Below are 18,519 nucleotides of genomic sequence, written 5' to 3' on the forward strand. Positions count from 1 at the left end.
AAGCAGCTCACCCTCTGCTTGCTTACTTGGCTCCACGTCTCTATAGGAAGGAGAAGCCGAGCCATGAAGAAGTTAGGGCAGATCGGAACTGCTGGGAGTGTGTGTGTTTGAGGGGCTGGAGGGGCTGGTGAGGGTGTGTAGGGAGCAGCATAGGGAAGGAGCTGGGGAGAAATGTCATATTATGAAGGGAAATTAAACAGCGTTACTTATCCATTCTTCCCCATCCTGCTAAAGCAGGGGCCAGTTCCAGCCCAGCCTCCCTCCCCTGCCTCCCAGTGGGGGATTCGTCCCCCCAGCATTGTGAAGGCAGCCACTGCCTTTCAGACAATGTGAAGCCATAGCTGTTCCCTACTGAGAATACTTCACAGATTTGAGGAACAGGCTATAAATTATAGGTTTGGACGTTTCACAAATACCAAGGATAGTCTGAAGTAGGCCTCAACATGAGGGGCAGGGGAAACAGTTTTTACAAGCAGCTAACGCCCAGAGAGGCTAAGGCGTTCAGCCAAGGGGAAGGCAATGCTTCTTCCTTCATGACAGCACTTCTCAGGCTTTAACGTGCATGCGATTCACTTGGGATCTCATCAGAATGTATTAGGTTGAGGGTGGGGCCTCAGACTCTGCATTTGTAATAAGCTCCTATGGACCACGCTTCGAGATGCTGATGCTCTTGGTCTGTGGACCACACTTGGAGAAGCAAGAGTCTGCAACATAAAGAGGGAGCCGCCTCTGTGTCTCTGGACCACAGGTATATCTTGGAAGTCCTGGGCAGAGCTGAGACAGCCCCAGTGCTATGTACCCACTCAAGCACATCCCCAGGGAAAAGGTGGAGATGCAGCACACTGAGTGAGCAACTGTCTACAAGACTGTGTTAACATATTTTCTGAGAGCACCAGGACTCTATGAACAGCTAAACAAATAACATAATTCAACTTGAGTAAATGGAGAGATCTACTGGCTGGGAATAAAACTAACCTTTTCCCCATGTAGTCCTCCTTAAAGTGAACATGATTACAAAGGTATAAAAAAACAGCATTTTAAATTTCATAGTAAAAGGCCACATGTGCACACAGTATACATACAGTATGAATTCTAAGAAATTAAATGCATTTTTTCAGAATAAAGCACGTGCTACCACTGCTCCCAGCTAAAATCATCTCCTCTTCCAAATATAAGGAAAAAAACCTTGAATTGTAAGGAAAACCACTGCATTGCCTGCCAGCACCAGGCCGCAGGCTCCCCATTTGATCACAGGCACCTGAGCAAGAATAACAGGAAATCCAAAGGCAGAAACAACTCTTCGGGTAGTGAAAAAATAAGTCCGTTCCCGACAGGCACTACTTGTTGCATCGGCGTCATATGTTGCTCGTTTGGCAATAAAATAGGGGATGGGAGAGATGACGTGGAATATCAGGGCAAACAAGGGTCAGTAAACACCGTAATCCTCTAAGGCACATCCCAGCATAAGAAAAGTCAGCCCGATAGCCCCAGTGAAGGATAATGCCACAAGAGCTTTAACGCCCGCCGTGTCTCCTGAGCTGGGGCCGCGGCTGCTTCCGGCTTCTTGCTATGGCCCCGCCCTTCTTTCCCCTTTAACTTATCCATTGTTCAACCTTGATTCCCCTCTCCCATACTTAGGTAATTAATTTTTTGGTTACCTAAATGCAGACAGTCACTAATATTTCTTCTTATTTGTTTCATGTGGTTTAGTACATTGCCCTTAGTAATACTGTGCTACCTGTCGCGAGAATTCAACATATTACCTTTCTTTCAATAATTCTTTCATTCATAGTAATCCTTGAAAATCTTTATTCCACCAACTTTAAATATACTTTTGTTCTATGAAGCTTAATAGTGGTTTCATTAGAACAAAGTTTTCTGCATTTATTGGTTTTCTTATTTTGAAAATGAAAATATTTCTATATAGTTCTGAGTTTACTGTTATATCTCAAATGTTTCATTCTGCTTTAGAATTCAGTTAAAGACTTCTGATTTTAGCTTTAGACAAACATTCTTCCTAGTGTCTTGTAGGAAATATTTTTTCTCTTCCCTGGATCTAGTGTTTGATGTCACAGAGTATGCCCCTGACAAACAAGTCCTGTTCTTTGACCTGACCTCTATGGTCAGAATTGCCCTTCTTCCATCCTTCTGTTTTCCAAAGGGTTAACTTTTGGTTTCCAGACTAAGACTTAATATATTCTAGAATTACATTTAGTTAAAATAGGAAAGATTTATTCAGTTATTGTCTAGAAAAATGTAAAAAGGTGAGCATTCATTTGCTTATATTACCCCTCACCCTGGACATTAGCAATGACATCTCCATCAAAAACAAAATAGATTCATTCAAGCAGGAAAAAATAAAAATCTTCACTTGAGTCATTTAAGTGAAGGTTTAAATGTTTCTTGTATCAATGAGATAATATTTCAATTCTCCATTTAACTTACAGAGGTAAAGGGGAAAAAGAGGGGTGAGGATTGTGGATGCAGTGTCTATTCCTTCTTGGATCTAAATATTGACTCTGCCAAGTGTGGTCTTTTCCAGGAATTAGATAACTAAAAAAATAAAATAAAATTCCAGTGAAACGAATCCAGCCCAATTCTTTAATTCAATGTAAACATACCTTATATAGCCTGATAGTTTCTACTAACACACTATCTTTAATCCTAGTAATTTATATTTTTATAGTTTCTGTATCATGCCTAAAATGTTGCTTACTCTAATTAGCTTATGGTCAACAGTATCTTTAATTAGAAATATTGGTAATCTGTCCCCTGCAGCATTTCATTTAGTGTGTTTCATTTTAGTGGTTCCAGGATGATTATTGTAATGAACAGAGTGATAAAAAGTACCATTAAGCAGAAATGAAATAGAATACCCATCAGGGCAAAAAGGGTTGTGGGTTTGTGTGTTAGTAAAAGAATGATCTGTACTTCGAATACAGTATTAAAACTGTCAATAAGTTGGCATTGAGTGTACCTTTGAAATTCTATCAGTAGCAAATATCTGATATTGTGATTTGTTTCTAACAATTAGAGGTAGAGTGTAGGATGAAGGACACAGAGTTAAACTAAAAAATGGCCAATTCTTTGAAAAACAGTTCGGATAGCACCAATAATATTGTTGAAACTGACTAAAGTTGATATGAATAATGTAAAAAAGTTATGTGAGAAAATCACCAGCAGACTTGTGTGTCTATCATGAAATTCATTGTTAGGGATGGTGGGAGAAATCAGTCTTATGTTTATGCCTGGTATTCTTGTCAAGTGCATATATTAAAGTGAATGGTGTTTATTTGACATCTTTATATTTTATTTAATGATGATGTTTTCCTTAGAGATCTTTATTTTCTGAAACAATTTTAAGAATTTGTTTTATAACTAAATGCAACAGATTTTTGTATTTCATGGCATTAACAGATGCATACCTACTGGGACTTCAAGTCTAGATTACATAACATCTAGCAATGTCTATGACTAAGTCTTATTTGTCATCAGAAAAACATCTTCCAACTTGGGTAGAAGATACATTTGAGGTTCTGTAAGTTTTTAGATATAAAGTCATGCATATTAGAAAAATATATCCAAAGGAAGGTGGCTAACTACTGCCTCTAATATCAGGTAGATATGTGGAATGTTTGCACAAATAAAATCAACTAGATTCTCAGTTCTCAATGTCTTCATCAAACTCTTGTTGATCAACCCAGGTATTGCATTGATTCTTGACTTTTGGGAGATTATGGTTTCCTTTCAAAATTTGCTTAAAATTATACGGAGTCCCTCTAGAAAAATGTGCGTGCACATAGATAAATTCAGAAGGATGGTGGATCTCCTGGAGCCATTCACAGATCCCCTAGGGATTTCAGGAACCCAAGGTTAAACAGGGCATAAGTATAATATTAAGCATCATTCAGCCTTTCTAACAAGGCTAGATATTCCCAAGTGTAAGTGTTAGTAATAATCTATTCCTTATAAAGTTGTGAGTATTCTGCATGGTAAATCACACAGAGGGTTTGGCATAGATGTTGGCACATAGTAAGAAGACAAAACATTGTAGATCTTTGGAAATAAAACTTAGTGGGACTATATTATTCCACTTTATTGCCCATTTATTAGTACTATTAGCTTTCTAAAAACTGGGGAATGTCTGCTTTTTTTTTTTTTTGTGGTTCGCGGACCTCCCACTGTCGTGGCCTCTCCCGTTGCGGAGCACAGGCTCCGGACGCGCAGGCTCAGCGGCCGTGGCTCACGGGCCCAGCCGCTCCGCGGCATGTGGGATCCTCCTGGACCGGGGCACAAACCCGCATCCCCTGCATCGGTAGGCGGACTCCCAACCACTGCACCACCAGGGAAGCCCAATGTCTGCTTTTTAACACAAACTATACGTTCAGTGTATTGGTCAAATCTTCTAGAATTTTAATTTTATTCTTTTATTATCTTTTTCAACCGAAGGTATGGTCTTGGTTTATTTATTTTTATTCTAAGATAACTAAATTTGAATGAGTTTCACATATTCAAAAGTGAAATAATCCTTGAATGCATAGTGATACTAAAATATAAATCTGTTGGGGACCATCAGAGGTTGCTAGAGAACCAACTCATCAGTCTGAATATGGGTAAATAGAAGAAATACTTAAGCATTTAACCTAACTTTCCTATAAAACATTGTGCCACAGGAACACTTTTTCTTTGTAGAAGTATTCTAGCTAATACATGAAGAAAGAATGATAGAATTAAAATATTACGATTTTGTAATCCCCCAATGAGATAATGAATCTAGGCACTAAGCAACAGTGGACATCAATAAGAGTGAGAGGAAAAGAGGAATAGAGAGAAACAGACGTTATGTGCCTCATGATGGAATTCTACATCTGTGAAGTGTACTTGTAAAAACTCTGAATCTAACCCGATCAGGACTCTGGATTTAACTATCAGGTTACAGACGCAAGTATTTTAAATGATACCATGAGGATGGAAGCAGCAAGATCCATACTGTGAAAAGCTCTACAAAACAAATGACCAGATTCTTCAAAAATAAATCATAGGGAATTAAGAGAGGGAGGGCTACCTATAAGATGAAAGAGACAAATGATCTATCAGCCCAATGCAATGTGTGGGCCTAACTGGACTCCATGATTCTGATTGAATCAAAATAACAGTTAAGAAAAAAACAAATTGCTATTAGGAATAATCTTAAATTTTTCATAGTGGCATAATAGTATTACAGATATAATATAGAAAAAGTCTTTCTATTTAATGATACATACCATGAAATATTTAAACTGAAGTAAAAGATTATGTGGGATTTACTTCAAAATAATCCTGTTAGGTGGGGTGTAGATGAAAAAGAGGACACCCCCAAACTGGTGAGTTTTTAAAGCTGGGCGATGGCTGCCTGAAGTTTTATTGTCCTGTTCTTTTTACCTGTTTATACATTGACATTTTCCATGGTAAAATTTTTATAAGAATGAAATATCACAAAGTTTCACACCTGTCATAGGGTCAGTAAAGTTTTCTATGGCATATTGAAGCTACATGTTCATATCTATTAAGATCCATTTACAAGGTATGATATAGCTATGGAATTGTATTACTTTGCGAATGACTACCAAAGCTGGTTTAGTGACTGTTTTTTTTTAATTCAGAAGATTATGTTAACCTGTTTTATGGAGGAGTTGCTTATGTATCTTTTATGCCATTTAATATTATATAAATAATCATAAGGAACTCTCTATTTAAAGAAATTATAGTAAATAAATTCTACATAATAGATAATAACATATATTTGCATTATAGATATAAACTATCTTATGTCATTTATGGCTGAAGTCAGAAATGAATACAGAATATAAATATGTGTATGATTTCAAAAAGGAATCTAGTATTGAGGATTTATTTACGTTTTAAGGTAGATAAAGCAAGAATCAAATTTACTAGCAAATTAAGGTAATTTGAGTGACATTTATCAGTAACATCTTTTTTTCCTTTTTGTGTTTTCTTTTTCTTATGCTTTTGAATAAAAGTTGATTTGGGGGGCCTTCATTTATACTAATGTGATCTATTTGTACACATCAATGTTTTCTCTTAATAGACTCAAAAGTAAGATTATGAAATAGGAGCTTAGAGCTTGACAGATTAATCAGATTAGTGAATGGTCATTCAGTGACCACAGTCAAAACGTCCTCCTGGTTATGAAGATATGTGACTTGGTGTGACACTAGATTCTGTTCTTGGCCATGGTCTGTTCAACAATGACCCAGATGAAGCCTGAGAGGCTCATTTTTTTTTCCTTTTACATAATGAGAAAAAGGAACACTGCATTTCCTGCTTATGTTTAATTTCCTATGGAAAATAAACCTGATGATAACAATGATGTTTCATTGTACAAACAAATTGATAGGGACTATAATTTAGCAGTGGGAGTATGAATAATTCCTATTAATCGGCAATGCATGATTTAAAACTTTATTTTTGTACAAAGTGTAAGGCTGAAGGATACATCTCCACTCACACTTTTGTTAATGGAAGAACCAAAGAAACAAAACCTAACTTATAATGATACAGTTAAATTAATCAAGGAAACAAAGCATCTTCCCAGATTGAGGGTACTCTTCAAATTTTCTAATGTAAAATTCCAGGACAACTGCTCAAATGAATACAAAATCAATGTCTTCAGTAAAATTAGGAGAGTTGAGGACACCAACAAAGGCCTTTTACCAACTCACATTCAAAACATAAAATTATCATTATAGTAACTAAGAGAATACAAAGAATAGGACTATTTGCCATTTATAGTAAAAAGAAGAATGCAGTCGGTGATATCATGGAGAGAATTCCTTAGTCAGAGACAAGCTCTCAGAGAGCATAAATACAGCCACAGTGCACTCAGGCAGGAGAGGAAAAAGTGACTGCATTGCTCAGCTACTACCAAAATACATAGGTGCTGAGGAGGAAGAATTTTTTTCTCTTCTTTTATAAGCCTTTCTAGCTTGTCTAAGAATTAAATTGATATGAGACAGATTAACAGGAGAAAATCAAACAGTTGATAATAGCATATATACATGGGAGACCCAGGAAAACTGAGTAAATCGATAAAATGGCCAAAATCCTCACCTTAAATACCATTTTCAGCTAAAGACAAAAGAAGATGCTGGGGGTAGTGGTTTGGAACTTCAGAGAGGGGAGGAAGGCAATTCACATGGAGACAGAAACACAAATATTTGGTAAACAAATGTTCGCTGGACCCTGCGTAGACACTGGGACACAGAGTGGACCCTGATCTGTAGGCCCTGCCAAGTTTCCCCTACCACTCCTAGCCCTGATGATTTGCAGATACCTCTGGTGAGAGCTCTATTCCAGGAACAAGCCATTTATCTAAATTTTCTCAGGCAATTAAGGGGGTAATAAGACAAACTTCCCGAGCCTTCTGTTTCTTAAGAATAATCACCCTAAATTAATCCTTATGCCAAAGAGGTATATTTTGGGGTGGCAAATTTTGCTTGCCTACATAAGCAAAGAGTAAGAATATCTGATTAGGGCTTCCCTGGTGGCGTAGTGGTTGAGAGTCCACCTGCCGATGCAGGGGACCACGGGTTCGTGCCCCGGTCCGGGAAGATCCCACATGTCGCGGAGCGGCTGGGCCCGTGAGCCATGGCCACTGAGCCTGCGCGTCCGGAGCTTGTGCTCCGCAACGGGAGAGGCCACAACAGTGAGAGGCCTGCGTACCACAAAAAAAAAAAAAAAAAAAAGAATATCTGATTAATTAAAAGAGCCTTGAGGCAAGAAGCAGCCAAGACAATATGAACCACACAGTATAATTCTGACAGAACCAGAATTACTACCATAGTCATAGTGGTAAAATTATTGCCAGTTGATTATTGAGAAAGAACTGGAGAGTATTAATTAGTAGAATTCACTGCTTTTATAGTTCATACATGTAAATAAGCAGAAATGAGAGATTTGCTGTTTAAGCTATATAGCAATAGATAACTAATATACATACTAAGGCAGAGTCATTTTCTGAACTGTCTGTTTATTCCTCATAGAGCTTAATACAGGGCCTTGTATGTGGCAACCACGTAATCCCATGCTTACCACAGTACCTGGATCATACTACATACTCAATAAATATTTGTCACATTAATTGCATGGATAATAGCAATAAAAAATCTACTGAATGCTAACAATGTACCAAGCATCTTTAAATGTTTCACATATATTTACCCTCTTAATCATCACAACAGCCCTGTGAGGTAAGTTCAGTCATCAACCTCATTTTATAAATGAGGAAATTGTGGTCTAGAGAGGTTAAGAAACTTGCCCAAAATGGCATGGCTTCTAAGTGGTAGAGTCTGTAATTGAATCCAGGTAGTCTGACTCCAGCATACACTGCTTTTGGCTACTACATGTTGCTGCTTCTAATGAATCAACGAATATTTGCTCAGTGAAAGAATGCATCACCTGATCATATATATTGACCTGAAATAAATTGACTGCCAGATATTTCTCCAGAAAAAATGGGTTTGTTCAAGATCAACAGAGAATTGTACTTCAGAGTCTGCAACCATGGTGAGCCACGTGCAAGTCCCTTCATGGCAAGGGAAGGAGAACACTTTTATGGGGAGGAAAATGAAGTTGGGAGGTATAGTTAAAAAAAAAAAAAAAGAGTCCTGGCTTTCCATTGGCTGAGTCCTTGCCAGGAAAGAAGAGGAGTCTTTCTTCTTCCTGTTGGGCTCTGCTGTCATCATATGGCATGAGAGCTCCCCTTTTCCTGACTCTCTTTAATTGAGGTTGCTGCTGCTGCTGCTGATGGTTTTTTTTACATTTTCCCCTTTTGATTGAGAACTTTCTCTGATAGCATCACTCATCAAAAGTCAGGTTTTTTGGTTTCAGTGGCTTTTTGTCCCTTGATGTCAGGGACGGACCTATCCTGGGTGTAGTGTCTCATGTTGGAGGGAAAGTAAACAGATTAGAAACCTACTAAGATGACATTCAAGTAATGAGGAGGGGTAGGAGGGAGAACTTTTAGGTACTTTTTATCTAAAGTCCTATATGTTATCAACATTATAGACATTGGAGTTCATCTGAAGCGTTTTATCATTATCAAAGTTTTGGTGACAAACTTCTAACAGGCCTCGTCTCAATATCTTACGAAAGCTGTCTTATCAGATGTCATCTGCTTCAATCGCAGGAAATCTTTATTTTCAGGTCACCAGATGAAGTGAAGTTCCAGTCAGGATTTGGTGTTTCTTTAGGTTTATCATGTGAATCCAACAGTCTCTTCTTTGGAGTTTGGCAGTACAAGGGTTGATTAGCAGTACCCAATATGGGACTGTCCAGCAAGGTTGTTGAGGGTTCTTCTGGAGATAGCTTTTCCAGTAGATGAAATTTTCAGGTTGCAAGGTGTGATGCTTAAAGTTTTCATCTCCCAAGAGCTCACTGTGAAAAGATCGCTTTACCAAAACATAGTTATTTTTAATAGAGCAATTAGGCCTTTGCAGTATTGGAGTATATTTCCTTATATCAGTTGTGGGCCAAAAGAAGCAAAATCCAAATGCATTGGGCATCCTGTGACTGTCTCAAAGGGTGAGAGTTTACGAGTTCCAAAAGGGGTGAATCTTAGATTTAGGAAGGCCCATGGCAGTGCTTTTGCCCAAGGTATTTCTAGGGTTTCTACAGATTGAGCTGAGTCTTACTAATGCTGTTAGTACATTCTTCTAAATCAGTAGAAGTGTTGTAAACTGACCAAACAGCACAGACTTGTCAAAACACCTGGTCAGTAAAATGGGTTCCTCAATCACTATGAAGTTTGAGAGGAGGTCTTTCCAAAAAGATTTTTGCCAAAGAAGGGGCAGTAGACTATTTCATTCTAGTGTGAAAACATACCAGACCATTGCTAAAACATATTTATATTCATAAGACAGAGGAAGTTCTGTGAAATTCATTTCCCAGGTCTCTAATGGTCCATTAGGCAGTTTAAAATATTTGATAGCAGTATCAACAGGCTTCCTGAGGTTGTACTTCAGACAAGTGGGACAAATGAAGTAGGCATTTTTTGTGGCCTTGCTAATGTTTTCCTACTAATATTGATTCATGAATTCTGTTGTCTTGTCAGGAGAACAATGGTTTAATGAATGTAGAGTGTTGAGGAGTGAGAATTTTATAGTCTCCGGTAGGACTAGGTTATTATTTGGTTCAAACCAGAGCTTTTTCCCTCTTTTTTTTTTGGGTGGGGGTACGCGGGCCTCTCGCTGTTGTGGCCTCTCCTGTTGCGGAGCACAGGCTCCGGACGCGCAGGCTCAGCGGCCATGACTCACGGGCACAGCCGCTCTGCAGCATGTGGGATCTTCCCGGACCGGGGCACGAACCCATGTCCCCTGCATCGGCAGGCGGACTCTCAACCACTGCGCCACCAGGGAAGCCCCAGAGCTTTCTCTTTTTATCAAACCAACAACTGTCAAATTTCCAATCTTGATTTTTCCTTTCCTAAGTCCAATTCTGAGTTTTCTCTAGCCGATTTTTCTAAGTTATCATTTGGGGAAATATCCCTTTGGACCATGACAGAGGTTTGGCTGCTGTTGGTCCCTTTAACAACAGCATTCCTTGTGGAAATGTCAGCAAGGTGATTTCCCTTAGCTTCTGGTGAGTCAAGTTTAGAATGCCTGGGAATCTTAATAATAGCTAAAGCAGCAGGTAAAGTATTGCATCCAATAATTCCTGAACATAGAAGCCATTTTAAATGTTATTTCTACTGGAAATAAGGCAGCCACATTGCTTCCATGACATCCACAAATCATGAACTACTTCAAAAGCATACCTACTATCCATATAAATATTAGCAGTTTTGCCCGTGGCTAAAGTACAAGGCCATGTAAGAGCGTATAACTCAGCCTGTTGGGCTGCAGTAGCCTTAGGTAAAGGTGCTGCCTCAATGACATAAAAAGGAGTTGTAATAGTATACCCAGCACAATATTTGCCACTGTCAATTTTTAAATAAGAATGACCAGTGAACCATGAGAAGTCAGCATTACCCAAAGAAATTTCCTGCAGATCATCATGAGGAATCAGGAGGTGATCTGTCAGTGTTAAACAGTCCTGAGGGACTTTGTTGATGATGCAGTGGAGGAGAGTAGCAGGATTAAGGTTACTACCATGTAAAAGAGTTATATGAGGAGCAGTTAACAGAAGGACTTACTGGGAGGTGACATGGCTGGCTGATAAATATTGAATGTGACGAGAATTCAGGAGGGCTTCTACCGTGTGAGGTATAAAAATGATTGAAGGGGATCACACGATGATTTTGTCAGTGGCCTTAACCAAATAAAAACAGTGGCTGTAATGGCTTTAAGGCAAGGAGGGTATCTTCATTCCACAGAGTCCATTTGTTGGCTATAATACCCTATGGGTTGATGTTGGTCCCCATGTTTTTGGGTAGCAGCCCAAGGGCATTCCCTTCCTTTTCATATACAAACAAGAAAAAAGTGAATCTAAGAATTAGGATGCCCAGGGGCAGGTGGGTTCTTCACACTTTCCTTTAATACCTCCTTGGCTATGTCATTTGGTACTTTCCATTGAATGGGGTTGGTTGTTTGTTATTTAGTAAAACATACAGAGGTTTGGCCATAAAAGAGAAATTGGAATTCAGTTTTGGCAGTAACCAACTAACCTGAGAAAACCTCCCAATCGGTGCTTAGTTTTGGGAAACATAGGACACGAAATCTATCTGGATCTAGATGTAGCCCTTGTTTTGATATAAGGTGCCCTAAATATTAAATCTGGGATTGGGAAAACTGCAATTTTTCTTTGGGGACCTTATGTCCCTTTAAGGCTAAAAGCTTTAGCAAGTGGATTCTGTCTTCCTGTGAGGAGGCTTGAGAAGGAGATCAAAGAAGGAAATCATCCACATATTACACCAAAGTAGACCCTCTGAGGAACGTCAGATCAGCCTTCAGGATTTATAAGAAATTAGAAGGATTCTCAGTAAAACTCTACAGCGTTACTGTCCAGGTAAATTGTTTTTCTTCCCAAGTGAAGGCAAAAAGGTATTGGCTACCTTCATCAACTGGAATACAAAAGAATGTGCTGCATAATACAATTACAGTAAAGAATTCACTTCTGGTGGGAATAGATGTTCGTAACTAGTAATGAATGAGGGTTAGGGACAACAAGGTGTCAGGGATAACAATGTTTTTTATTGCTCAGAGATGGTAGACGAACCTTCACTCTCAGCCCTTAGGTTTTCTCACTGGTAAACTGTGAGTGTTACAGGTGATAGTACAAAGAATTATGAGGCCTTAAGCCTTGTAATCTTCTACTGTGGGCTTAATGCCTTGAAGGGCTTCTTTACTTATAGAATATTAATTAATTATCAGAAGAGATTTTAAGGGGTCTATATGAATCTTGATGGGAGGTACACTGTGAATTTTGCCAACATCATTTGGAGATTTTACCCATAAGGAAGGTGGTAACTGATTCAATAGGGACAAATAATCAGTGTTTTGAGAATCATTTCTAGTACTGTGAGAGATGGAACAAATAAAAGTTGTCAGAGGATTATTTAATTCATCTGGTTGGTTACATTGATGACTACTGTCAAATTCTAGAATTATTTCCCCCTGTTGGGAGAAATTCTGGCATGATACTTTTCTAAGAAGTCTGGCCTAATACATGTATGGGACAGAGGAACAGAGGAGAAATGGGTGTTTATCTCTCAAAGGTCCTAAACAAAATGCAGTAGGTTCCGAGACAGACACCTCTTGAGGTTCATTAGAGATCCCCACTGTTTGACCTGCTCTAGTACCCTGAGGCAGCGGCTGCTTTACAGTAGTGGAGTTGAGTATTGAGAGTATGGCTCTATCGTCAATTAGGACTGGCAGAGATTCATCCCCAATTTGGAGAAATGTTTCTCTAAACTGATTAAGAGGAAGGATTAGGAAGAGTCCCTGTAGTTCCTCGGAGCTCTGTCATTAAGAATTGGGGGGCTTCCCTGGTGGCGCAGTGGTTGAGAGTCCGCCTGCCGACGTAGGGGACACGGGTTCGTGCCCTGGTCCGGGAAGATCCCACATGTCGCGGAGCGGCTGGGCCCGTGAGCCATGGCCACTGAGCCTGCACGTCCGGAACCTGTGCTCCACAATGGGAGAGGCCGCAAAAAAAAAAAAAAAGAGAATTGGGAAAACATTGGAAATGCTCGTTAGAAGGCTGAAGGCACGTAGTGCTTGAATTTGTAATAATCATATCTCCAAAGTCCTGTTTATTTGTAAATATAACAGAAACTAGGAGGATTTTGGTTTTGTTTAGGTGCCTTTGTTTGTTACAGTTGACGTTGAAGAATTTTGGTGGTCTTCCTTGAGGGTGACTTGTCTAGAGTATAAGAAAGCTGGTTTGCCAGATTAAATCTAGAATGGACATAGTTTCCCATTCCATTCTGGCTCTTTTTACTTGAAAGGAAAGATTCAATTCAGCCTATTAATAAGCATAGAGCTAAAAGCTACACTGCTGTGATCTACACCTGAAGGAGGATCAGAATTTTATTTTATTTATTTATTTATATTTTGATTCAACACATATTTATTGAGTGCTTAAATGCACCAGGTATGAATATTTACTGGGCACCTACCATGTACCAAGGTCTGTCTAGGCCCTGGAGATGAAGTGTTGAGCAAACAGACAGAGGCCCTGCTGTCCTGGGGGTGATTCCAGGAATGGGAGTTAGAATAAAAACGCATAAATAAATAACTGAACAGTTTCAATTTAAATAGTGATAAGTGCAGTGAGGAAAACACAACAAGTGATGGCAGTGGTGTCTTCTGACAGCCCCTGTTGGGGTCCTCCGCATTCAGGAACTTCCCTCCCCTGCCCCTTCTGGTCTGGGGGTGGTCACGGCTCCCCTCTGTTGCCAGGCCCCAGGTGCTGCACTACCCACTCCTACTGTCTTCCAGAATTTTATTTTAAAATCTTAAATTGATTGTAATAGTTATGAACAGATTGATAAGATTTTGGTGTGCCAGCCTGCATTTTATTCCAGTCAACAGGCTTTGGAAAAGCCCTAGGACTTGCTCAATGAAGTCACCTGGTGCTTACTTGAGTCTGCTTATTCAAGAGTTAGCAGTTCATCCCAACAGTTGTAATCCTAGAGACCTTTCAGGATTTTCCCAATTAGTCATATTCATTCAATGCTAGGCCTGGCCTTTACCAACAGGCATATAAACTAGCTGATATAAGTCAGAGAAACAAGTTTGATAAGTTTGAATGAATATATTAAATTCCTCAGCAAATTTATGAGTATCTTCAGTTACTTTAGGAAAATCTTTGACAATGGCTGGCAGTTCAGATTTAGTCCAGGGAAAATAAGAAATTAGGGTTTTAGCCTCTGGATCCTCAGAAGGCTTAATTTTAAAGAGACAGGTTCTGGCACTTTCAAAGGAAAAGGGAGTGGGTAGAGAACAGCGGAGGTTTGGTGACAGAATTTGTGTTGGGGAATTGAGGATATAGAGGAGGTGTAGAAGGGAAGGAGGAAGGTGGAACCAGAGGTAGAGTCTGGCCATGAGGAGCCAAGGGAGAGAGAGAGGATGGTGCCAAAGGAGGAGCCTGAGGCAAAGAAGCTAAGGAAGAGGATCCTGAGGCTTTGGGAGCCATTTTATCTTGCTTTGACTCAGTTAATCTTAAAATGTTTTTTGGATGAGAGGTCATTTTAGATTCCTGATAATGTTGGAGATCCTCAAAATATTGGGCTGGCCAAAAAGTTCATTCAGTTTTAAGTAAAAATAAAAGACATTTTTCATTTTCACCAACAACTTTATTGAACAATGTATTCATTAACCGAACGAACATTTTGGCCAACCCAATACAAATTGAAATAAGTATTCCACATAACTCGGAAAAACTTTGAGCTGTTATTGTTCAGTTTGATTTTAAGAAAACTGAATTTGGGGATTTCAAAATTTCCTCATAATGGTCATTGGTATTCTAAATTGCCTTTGGTCAGGTTGGCCCATTTAACTGGAAATGCACATGAGGAAGGATCATAGTCTTTAAACATAAAATTGGCCAGTGTCCCTGTAATGGGAGCTCCCTCAAAGTATTTAAATAACTGGGATCTCACGTCCTGGAATTTTTTCTCTAGAGTAAAAGAACAATTTTCAAACAGCTGACAGCTCAAACAACTCAGTTCAAACAGCTTGTAAGCTATACCAGCCAATTCTAAGGAAACAGCTTTGTCTTGGAGGATCCAGGCTGATGGCTTTTCAGGGAGTTTCCAGGGAATACCCTATTCCAGAGGAATACACGGAAGGCTGGAAAACGAGCACAGTTTCAGTGAAGCAGCCCCTGTTTCTGAAGAAATGGGCTGAATGTGTTTTCAGCCAGCTTTCACTGAATCAGTCTTGTCTCAAAATCAGACCGAAGTGCCAGATTAGTACTTGCATAGAGAACAAGGACTTAACCAGAAATACAGAAACTTAAAATAGACCCCAGGTAAAACCTGGACAGCTTCACCTGCAAAGAGGGCAGGAGCTTGGATCCAGGAAAAAGACATACCTTCAAACTCCAGGATCAGCAAGAAAAGCAGCAAGGACAGTGGGCTCAACTGTGGCTGTTGACTCACCAATGCTGGAGCCTTTGGGAGTCCCTTCTGGCCCCTGTATCTGCCACCACAATGTTGAACTGAAATAAATAGACTGCTAGATATTTCTCCAGCAAAGGTGGCTTTAATCTGGAATCAACAGAGAATTGTAGTTCGGGGTCTGCAACCATGGTGAGCCACATGAAAATCCCCACATGAAGAAGTCTTTTATAGAGATGAAAAGGAAGTTGGCAGGGCTGTAGTAAACAAAGAGTCCGGGGCTTTTCATTGACTGAGTCCTTGCCAGGAATGAAGAAAGTTCTTTCTTCTTCCTGTTGGGCACTGCTACTGTTGCCAGGCATGAAAACTTCTCTTTCTGGTCTCCTGAATCTATTTAATTGAAGTTTCTGTGTAATAATTTTTTATATGTATAACACTTAGACTTACATATATAATGTTAAAGTTCAGTGTTCTTTATTTCCCCTTGATAGCCAATACTATTTAGGAATACTAAAGTTGTGGTCTCCAAACTACTTTTATGAACACACCATTTGTTTAAAAATATTTGACCAAGTATCCTCAATATATGTATATTTATTTATGTAAATAAATAAAATAGTACATACTATTACATTAATAATATGCCAGTACTACTATATTAACATATTATGTAAAAACAAAGTCTGTCTATCTATCTACCTACCTACCTACCTACCTAGATATATTTTTTTTCTACCCAGAGCTCAGTGGATTATCTTGTACAGCCACTGAATTGCATTTACCTTTGGAGACTACTACTTTATAGGATGTAGTAACATTTTTTAAAAGAGCTAGCGTAGAGAACTTTGTTCTCTCACATTTGCCCTCATACACAAAGAAACCAAGATACATCAAGTAATTTTAAATAAGGAAAAGTATTCTCAATTCAGAAGACAAGCCTTATATTCTCATGAGATAAGAATTCTGGAAATAGGCATTTCTAGACCCTCCCGCCTTTCTTGCTTTCTCTCCCCAAAGAATACCTATACCTTTTCAAGTAAAATATGTACTCTTTGATGTAATTCTTGAAAGCATGAAAATTAAATTTATTTCCCTAATGATTTTCTCTATTCTACTTGTCTAACATTGATTTTTTTTTCTTCCCTTTTCTGTTTGTAATGCAGCATAAACCAATAGGGTTTCCTATTGTTTCTTTCCTAAAACTGTGCACCTGCACTATCAATCATGCCAAGAGCTAGCACAGCTTTGGGATGAAAACTGATAGCATGCAATGAAAATAGACAAGACAGCTTAGAAGATTGATTCTAAATTATAGAGCTGCTTCGTGATCTGCAACCACCCAAATTCTTCCAGCTTGATATCTGATTAGTGAGCACAGGACAAACCACAAGCTTGCCTTCATGACCTAAATGAGGGCAATTTGCACAGTCTGTGGTGTAGTTACTTCAGAAAGGACTACAAATCAAAATCTTTCAAACTACAGGATTGACGTAGTTCTGTTTCCAAGTTTCTCCATCTTTAAAATGGGACTAAGGGGGCTTCCCTGGTGGCGCAGTGGTTGAGAGTCCGCCTGCTGACGCAGGGGACGCGGGTTTGTGCCCCGGTCTGGGAGGATCCCGCATTCCGCGGAGCGGCTGGGCCCGTGAGCCGTGGCCGCTGGTCCTGCGCGTCCGGACCCTGTGCTCCGCAACGGGAGAGGCCACGGCGGTGAGAGGCCCGCGTACCGCAAAAACAAAACAAAACAAAATGGAACTAAGGACATCTGTAGTCTTAGATTTGTTCCAATGATAATGTCAAACAAATTAGCATATTTGGAGGCTTTATTAATGGTCAATGAATATGCAAAAACAAAGTATTATCTTAATTATTATGATTATTCTTGGAGTAATAATACTAGTTTAAATTTTACTGCTATAAATTTTTCTTTTTATCAATTTTTTTTAAAATAAAATTTTCATTTCACAAGAGGTTTGAAAGAATATCACAAAAATGCACACCATTTACTTAGATTCACCAGTTAACATTTTGTCTCATTTATTTAATCATTTTACGCTTACTCTGTACACTCTCTCAAGCACACTTTCTCTCTAAATTATTTGAGAGTTAATTGTCTTATAATCTGACAGGAAGTTGCAGACTTCAGTTTTTTATCCTACATATTTCATTGTGTTTTTCCTAAGACAAGGACATTCTTTTATACACCTACAGTTTGATGATCAAATCAGTAAATTTTAATATTGATATAATACTGTTGTTCAACCCACTGACCATCCTGACAGTTTGACAGTTATCCTAAAAATATCCCTTATAGCTGTCTCTCCATTCCAACCACTCTTTTGGAGAGAAGTGTCAGCCTTTTTAAAATGTTGTTTGTTTTTCATGACCTTAACATTTTTTTAGAGCACAAGCTCATTCTTCTACAGACTATCTCTCAATTTGTCTGTCTGTGCTGAGTCTTAATTTACATATCTGCAGGGAAATTTATTAGGGTAGAATTTTAAAGCTCATTTTGAAGATACCCAAGAAGTAGATAGCCAATATGCTCTTTGCTATTTTGAGGTAAAGGAAAAGTAATGCATATCACTTTGGATTTTTTAACAAATCCATTTCACTTTGGTTCTTTTTGAAAGCTGTTAGGATTTTTACAAAAACAAGAAACAAAACACACACACACAAACAAAACAAAAAAGATAAGCTGTGATACTGACTTAGATCCACTGTGTTTTACACAATATATTAAGAAACAGAGACTAGATTTGTGAACAAGTCTATAAACTGGTAGTTATATTAACTAATGTTTTCTATAGCCTTATGACCTAGATTGTGCTGTACTCATCTTTTTTATCAAGCCCTGAAGAGATGTTCATTCCCACAAAATGCTATACTGTAGATAAGTGCAGCCGGATTTCTCAAGAGCTCTCCTTTAGCAAATTAAAATAGAATAATGGAAAGAGAGGGCAGTA

The 18,519-nt window shown here is 38.8% G+C and overlaps 1 protein-coding gene and 1 pseudogene across 10 annotated transcripts in view; one reads left to right on the forward strand and one right to left on the reverse strand.

The window, feature by feature from the left end:
- The window catches only part of NAALADL2 (N-acetylated alpha-linked acidic dipeptidase like 2), a 1,497,545-nt gene that overhangs the window by 997,523 nt on the left and 481,503 nt on the right, over window positions 1-18,519 (forward strand). The gene's annotated exons all lie outside the window — the stretch shown is intronic.
- LOC307187039 (leptin receptor gene-related protein-like) lies at window positions 106-15,747 on the reverse strand (annotated as a pseudogene). The gene is made up of 3 exons: window positions 15,599-15,747; window positions 9,318-9,435; window positions 106-1,567 (listed from the first exon to the last, which is right to left on the reverse strand). The product of its transcript is annotated as a leptin receptor gene-related protein-like (transcript).

The sequence above is a fragment of the Stenella coeruleoalba genome, assembly GCF_951394435.1.
Source record: "Stenella coeruleoalba genome assembly, chromosome: 5".
Taxonomy (NCBI): Eukaryota; Metazoa; Chordata; class Mammalia; order Artiodactyla; family Delphinidae; genus Stenella; species Stenella coeruleoalba.